The sequence below is a fragment of the Bombyx mori genome, chromosome 25, assembly GCF_030269925.1.
Source record: "Bombyx mori chromosome 25, ASM3026992v2".
In the NCBI taxonomy this organism is placed as follows: domain Eukaryota; kingdom Metazoa; phylum Arthropoda; class Insecta; order Lepidoptera; family Bombycidae; genus Bombyx; species Bombyx mori.
The window spans coordinates 10,394,396-10,402,610 of record NC_085131.1 but is presented as its reverse complement, the minus strand read 5'-3'; the positions used below and the strand labels follow the sequence as shown (position 1 = coordinate 10,402,610).

General features: G+C 38.0%; 1 long non-coding RNA gene across 1 annotated transcript; it reads right to left on the bottom strand.

Moving 5' to 3' along the window:
- Positions 1–6,745: 6,745 nt before the first annotated feature.
- Positions 6,746–7,873, bottom strand: LOC134201425 (uncharacterized). The gene is made up of 2 exons (XR_009976710.1): positions 7,184–7,873; positions 6,746–7,029 (listed from the first exon to the last, which is right to left on the bottom strand). It is a non-coding gene; the product is annotated as an uncharacterized LOC134201425 (long non-coding RNA).
- Between the last annotated feature and the right edge of the window lie 342 nt (positions 7,874–8,215).

Below are 8,215 nucleotides of genomic sequence, written 5' to 3'. Positions count from 1 at the left end.
ACTTTAGGTCTTTTAGTTATCGATTAAGGCACTACGGAGTCTGCCGGGTCAACTAGTAAATTCATAAAAATCATTAGGTTCGAATTGATTCTCAGCAGTTTTGAATAGTTTTAGTACTCATTGAAGATATTCGTTCAATAGGGTTTAGACCTTATAAAGTTTACTGTTTAATTGAAGTATGATATAATATGTACGTAAATAATATTTCTATGTGCTTTTTTTTTACTTTTTATACATATTATGTTCGTGATCAAAGCGTTTAGCCGATTGACTTGAAACTTAAATATAATTAAAAAAATTCTTAACTTATTGTTTTTAATTTTTCTTGATCGAAAGACATGTTGACTATCTGATTTAAAAAAAATATTAACGAAGGTGATTCTTTAAATACTATAAGATTTGATTTAATAATTATGTTGGTTTTCAAATGACTTCATCATTGGCTTAATCCAAACAGATACATACCTTGGCTTATTTATATATTATCAACTTTGTGTACAGCTCAACTGTCAGTTTTTTTAAGAGGTTATTAATAGCTTCAAAACACAATATAATTCTATAAAGCCGTGAAGCAGTAATGCGTTTCGGTTTGAGGGACGGGGCAGCCGTTGTACTGTAAAACCTTAGACGTCAGAACTCATGTCTTAAGATGGGTGGCGGCACGTTATTGATGCCTATGGGCTCTGATTACCACTTAACGCCAGATGAGCCGTGAACTCTACCACCTATCTAACGATAAATATGGTACCATACCATAAATATAAATACATGGTATCAGTAGTTATATATAATTTATGAACAGATATGAGTAGAAGGGTTATTTTGATAATATCCTGAAAAGCACCTCACGTTTTTTTTTTACAATAAAATCATTTTTTCTTACTCTATTTTTAATTCTAATTTATTAAAATTTATTTTCTATTTTTTAGTTGGACTTTCTATAAAAGAGTATTTTGTTAGTTTTTTTAAACTATTATTTATTTTTATTTTTTAGTTGAATTTCTATTTTTTCAAAATTTTTTTGAAGTGAAACTTCCTTATCGACGTAGGGAAGAAAAAACGTGTGTAACGTTTTTCGGTTACGCGCCATCTTAATTTATTCCGTTACGCGCCATGTTTATTTTATTTCTATTTAGTTTGTTATCAACAGATGTCGCTGCACGTAAATTCAACAATTCCTGAATCGCGGTGACGAGATGTTACACAGTTGATAGACTTTCTCGTATTTCTCTTGCTATATCATACTTAACTGGCCTAGGTATACCGTGATCATGCAGGCTGTCCCCCAGGGTGAGGCTGCTCCATTGCACTACGAAGTGGCTGACCCTTGCGATTATTTTTATATTTTATGTTATAAGTTTTACTTCACCCTTTTGTGACACATATATTTTTTTATTAGTGAATTGTCATCGGTCCTCAATAAGTATACCAAGTTTCGAGTTAATCCGAAGTTTTGAAGGGAGTCAAAATCATGTTCAAAGATTCCAATACATACTTACTAACATACATACGTCTGAAGCTAATAAAAGCGTATTAAAAATCAGTATACACTGAGCCATCGGCCGCATCTACCGCCTTAAATTCCAGAATCAAGGGTAATCGCCTATGAAGGAGTAATAAAGTTAATCTCATTACGAAGTCCTCAATAGATAGAAACTATGTAAGTATGCTGATGCACACCAACATTTAATAGTCCCCAATAATAGCGATCTGCTCCGTCAATTCAACAATAATATAATTCCTGTTTGCAACGAAAACAATTTGCCATGATAGGACGCGTTTCGCTTTGAATTGTATAGAGCTTAACACAAACAGTTTGCTTGCTCAAGTCGGCAATAAATCGGGGGGTGTTAATTAAGGGCTCGACCGAGACATAGAGGGTCGCTCTACGAGAAGTTACGATGTTTGTAGGACACGCCAAACATGTCGAGAACGTTTTAATTTTAACAAGATAACACGGCGCATACAAGATGCTCGTCGACCTGAATGATCAAGTGCTATTATTACCTTCTGATATCGCAACGAGACATAATTAAAAGTAATTTGAAGTGCGACCATCCTACGTGGATACGAAATCTATAAAGTATACGCAATGCTCATTAAAAATAATTAGTTTTTGAAACCATATGTGTACTTTGAATCATTGAAATTTTTTTTTATTGCCTTTATTTGTGGACGAGCTCACAGCCCACCTGGTGTTAAGTGGTTACTGGAACCCATAGACATCTACAACGTAAATGCGTCACACACCTTGAGATATAAGTTCTAAGATCTCAGTATAGTTACAACGGTTGCCCCACCCTTCAAACCGAAACGCATTACTGATTCACGGCAGAAATAGGCGGGGCGGTGGTACCTTCCCGTGCGGTCTCACAAAAGGTCCTACCACCAGTAATTACGCAAATTAAAATGTTTGCGGGTTTGATTTTTATTACACGACTAGCGACCCGCCCTCGCTTCGCTTCGGAAACATTAAAAGACACATGAAACCAAAAAATAAAAAATAAAAAAAAGTAGCCTATGTTCATCAGGGACAATGTCGGCTTCTAATGGAAAAAGAATTTTTCAAATCGGTCCAGTAGTTTCGGAGCCTATTCGAAACAAACAAACAAACAAATCTTTCCTCTTTATAATATTAGTATAGATTAGTATAGATGTTATTCCTTCACCGTGGAAGTCAATCGTGAACAATTGTTAAGTACGTATTTCATTAGAAAAATTGGTACCCGCCTGCGGGATTCGAACACCGTTGCATCGCTATATACGAATGCATCGGACGTCTTATCCTTAAAGCCACGACGACTCCGAATTAAAGCAATCATGAATTAAATAAAGCAATTTAGCTATTTTAATGTACCAAATCACTGGCCCACTGGATATTTACTCGTTACCCGAGTCTGTAGACATCATGACGTGTGTTTCTCGCACCACCTTTAGATATGACAAGTATTTCTGTCCGGCTGTTTCAGCTTGAAGAGCTCAATCCGGGACGCGCGTTGTATCACGGCAGAAATTGGTGGGATGGATTCACGTGATGTACCTACGTGCTCACAGTACACAGAAGCAGTACCCTAATTACGCAAATTAAAAATATACAAATATAATTTTTAGTTCACGATGTTACTACACCTTTATTATGAAGTCCGCGAGCACGCATTAAAATGTTTGCTTAGAAAATAAAATGGTATCTGCTTCAGGGATTTGAATCTCGGCGTGGCGTTGTCGGAATTCGATTGAAACCGATGCGTGTTTTTGGCACAATACTGAAATAGACTACACTAAATATAACTAGTCAAGTCATAAGTATTGTCACAAAGTAAAAACTTTTCTTTTAGAATGCTGGCCACAAAAAAGTTTATTGAATTCGAATTTCGAATTGTTCATGAAAATAAAAATGTATACTTTTAGAATTTTACTCATTTTTAAATATGGAGTGGACGCTTAAAGAAGACCGTGTTGCAGTTATTGCGTTGCATCGTTGCGGTTACGCGCCAATTCAAATTTTTATTATACTGAATAATTTGAATATAACCAAAAGATTCGTTTATCGTACCATCAAACGATACAATGAAGACTCTAGTGTAGATGACAGGTCAAGAAGTGGTCGCCCTCGGTCTGTTAGGACTCCAGCAGTGATAAAAGCTGTGAAGGCGCGAATTCAAAGAAATCCCAAACGTAAGCAGAAACTGTTGGCCCTTCAGATGGGGTTAAGCAGAACCACGGTGAAAAGGGTGTTAAATGAAGACTTAGGGCTTCGGGGATATCGAAGAAAAACAGGACACGTTTGAATGCTCGTCTAATGGACCTGAGACTGAAGAGATGCCGCGCTTTGTTGAAGCGGTACGCGGGAAAAAAATATCGGGAAATTCTTTTTTCGGATGAAAAAATTTTTACCGTAGAAGAGAGCTACAACAAACAAAATGATAACGTGTACGCACACAGTAGTGAAGAAGCGAGCAACCGTATTCCGCGTGTCCAATGAGGTCATTTTCCATCCTCGCTCATGGTATGGTTGGGAGTTTCTTATTGGGGCTTAACAGAGGTACATTTTTGTGAGAAAGGTGTAAAAACGAATGCAGTTGTGTATCAAAATACAGTCCTGACGAACCTTGTGCAACCAGTTTCTCATACCATGTTCAATACCAGGCACTGGGTATTCCAACAAGATTGGGCGCCAGCTCATAGAGCGAAGAGCACACAAGACTGCCTGGCGGCGCGTGAAATCGACTTCATCCGGCACGAAGACTGGCCTTCCTCCAGTCCAGTTGAATCCGTTAGATTACAAGATATGGCAACACTTGGAGGAAAAGACGTGCTCAAAGCCTCATCCCAATTTGGAGTCACTCAAGACATCCTTGATTAAGGCAGCTGCCGATATTGACATGGACCTCGTTCGTGCTGCGATAGACGACTGGCCGCGCAGATTGAAGGCCTGTATTCAAAATCACGGAGGTCATTTTGAATAAACTTTAGTGTCATAAGAATCTATGTTTTGTTAAGTTCATTTTGGTATATGAATGGTTACATAATGAATAAACTTGTTTCAATTATTTTACATTAAACATGTGACAGAATTTATGACCTGACTAGGTAGGTACAAACAGCCTTTTTGATATTAGAAAACTAAGTAAAATAGCCTACGGTCACATCTCTTTCCGTGGGTGTCGTTAAAGGGCGACTTAGAGAACCACCAAGAACGTAGCAGAATCCTCAGAGTGTCATACCAGCATACAGCCATCGCTAACTGCTATTTACTGGTAATAGGGCACATTGTAATCTCACTTAACCATACTGTCGGGCCACCATCTAGCCTATTTCTGCCACGAATCAATCGTGAGTGATGGACATAGAGAAACTATTAGTTGAGAAGAAAACAAGAGCACTAAAGGTTTGATATTGACAAAAATCTACTTCGCCGTCACTCCATAGGTTTATTGTCTCTCATTAGTCCAGAACAGCAGTTACAGACGTAAGCTTTTACGCACAAACTACAGGGTTGCTCTTTATTGTATCGAAAATATGGGACCTGAATAAGGGCGATTTTGACGCGTCCTGCCCGCCCATTCCCGATCCTACGGACAGAATGGCAAGCAGTCGACGTCGCCCCAAACACGTCATTTCGGATCCTCACGATCCACTAACGGTGCTTTAGGTACCTCAAGCACCGGTCATCGTTCTCGTCGGACCCGTCGCTTGCGACGAAGGGCTCGACGAGCAAATTAACCCTCAGACACAGCCCACTGAGTTTCTCGCCGGATCTTCTCAGCGGGTCGCGTTTCCGATCCGGTGGTAGATTCTGCGAAGCACGGCTCTTGCTAGGATTCGTGTTAGCAACGTCGTCAGGTTTGAGCCCCGTGAGCTCACTTACTAGTTAAGGTTACGCTGAAATAGCCTCTCAAGGCTCTCAGCTAGGTAGGAAACAAAAAAAAAAGTCCTGCCCTTAACACCGTTGCGATGGCTTGTCTTCTGCAGCGTACTGTCGTGGCAGGGCGGTACCGCACCATCTTTTTCGACGCCACCTTGTGATCTGAAGGCGAAGATACTCGACCTTAATGATTGAGGCAAGAGCGTAATACCTCGCGCTCCCTAGACGAGTAGATCTCGTGGAAGATTCGGCACACGGCACACAAAAATAGCTTTTGAGATAGCCTTCAATGTAATTATGTTTTTATATATATTTACTAGCTGACCCGGCAAACGTTGTGTTGCCTTAAATAAGATTTCTAGGGAAATTCTAGTGTAGAAAAATAACCTCATTCAACCACATAATACCTCATTATAACCAAAAAAAAATAATATCCAAAAAATAAAAATATAAAATAAATGTTTGGGGTGGACAACCCTTATCACATAGGGGTATGAAAATTAGATAGTAGCCGATTCTCAGACCTACTGAACATACTATTGATACACAAATAAAACCAAAAAAACATGGCTGAAAAATGTATAGTAGGTATTGTATTATTAAGTGTATAATCTATGATGTATATGAGTAAGTAAGACAGGAGACCGGCTTCGTCCTCATCCGTCATAAAAACCGTCATAAAAATCAAACCCGCAAAATTATAATTTGCGTAATTACTGGTGGCTGGTGGTAGGACCTCTTGTGAGTCCGCGCGGGTAGGTACCACCATCCTGACTATTTCTGCCGTGAAGCAGTAATGGGTTTCGGTTTGAAGGGCGGGACAGCCGTTGTAACTATACTTGAGACCTTAGAACTTATATCTCAATGTGGGTGGCGCATTTTTTTACGGTAGGCAGCGGCTTGGCTCTGCCCCTGGCATTGCTGAAGTCCATAGGCGACGGTTACCACTCACCATCAGGTGGGCCGTATGGCCGTCTGCCTACAAAATCAATAAAAAAAAAATAAAAAATTTACGTTGTAGATGTCTATGGGCTCCAGTAACCACTTAACACCAGGCGGGCTGTGAGCTCGTCCACCCATCTAAGCAATAAAAATAAATAAATAGATAGTTGATCAGTAGTGGACCGGCGAGGGCGGGAGATCAAATTGAATTTAAAATAAAACATAATTAAAGGAATTTGAAACTATAAACTCTGAATAATAATTTATCGTACTACAATTATAATATTTGATTGCCATCTTGCAACCTTATTGCGGATCTGTGAATAGAAAAAAAAAAAAAATCGGGATGGAAAAATAGGGGTTGATCGTATAAGAGTGAAAATTGAGAGTAATATGGAATTTTTTTATTTTAAGTCATGACAAAATAAAAATAAGATCTTGCCAAAAAAATTTAAGTTTATTATTAAATTAAGTTTAACAAATAAAAAATTGGGGTTGATCGCAGAGGGGTGAAAATTTAGGGTTTTATGTATTTTTGTATGCTGTATCATAAAAAAATAAAAACAAAAAATAAAAATAGGGGGATGAAAAATAAATGTTGTTCGATTCTCAACCCTGGCCGATATGCACGCTAAGATTCACAAAAATCGGTCGAGCCGTTTCGGAGGAGTTCAATCACGCACCCCGTCACACGAGAATTTTATTTATTAGATTTAGAAGAGCTGAAAGATAAATCGATATTTAATTTTGTAAGTTGTCTTGATGATACATTTTTTCGTTTGTCATTCTTTCCTGCAGTTAGAACATAATATAAAATGCAAATGAAAAATAGAAATATAATAAATAATAATAAATAAATAATAAATATTTACTAACAATCACGCTACGTTAACTGGTCCCGTGATAAGTTCGTAAAGAACTTGTGTTACAGGTACCAGATAACGGATATAAATGTAAGATTTTTATTATACACATACATATATTTCATATACATTCATAACCCTGGAAAATACATTTATATTTATCATACAAATATCTTCCCTTGGCGGGATTCGAACCCGCGACCCCCTTGTGTAGTGACAATGTCACTTACCACTACACCCTCTGGCATTGCTGGGCGACGGTAACCACCCACCATTAGGTGGGCCATATGCTCGTCTGCCTACAAGGGAAATAAAAAAAATATCCTAATATAAATTGCATTAATTTTTTTAAACCGACTTTCAATCACAATGAAGACAGATTCTCGTCGAAGTTTGTTTTTGAAACTATATCAATAACTTTTCATTATCCGTTCTTCGTCTTTTGTCTTTTTTTCGCAAACAAAACGAACAAAACGTTCTAATTCGAAAGATGTTTTGTACGGAAAGTTTGAATAAGTGCTTAATTGCAAGTAACGTAACAATGTTTTAGGGTTCGGTCCTCAATAAATTCGACCAATAAACCATACAAATTCTTTAACATTTTTTTAATCTTATACTAGCTGACCCGGCAGACTTCGTGGTGCCTCAATCGATAAATAAAATACCTATGCTTCTGTATAAAATAAACATAAAACAAACAAAAGGAATCCGTCCGACGGGAGACACATCAAAGGAAAAACATCTTTTTTATTTTTTTACCTTTTAAACCTTCTCTGGACTTCCACAAATAATTTAAGACCAAAATTAGCCAAATCGGTCTAGCATTTTCGAGTTTTAGCGAGACTAACGAACAGCAATTCATTTTTATATACACAGATTTATGTTACCGGGGTCTAGTGACCTAAACGACTTCAGCTCTAACACTAGGCTAACTCAGGCTTAGTAGCCTGGTCCTAGTGTTAGATTTGAAGTCGTCTAATGCAAAGATTATTGGATCTGATGGATCCGTAAGGACGTGTCTAGAGCGTCGACGGTGACTAGCTCC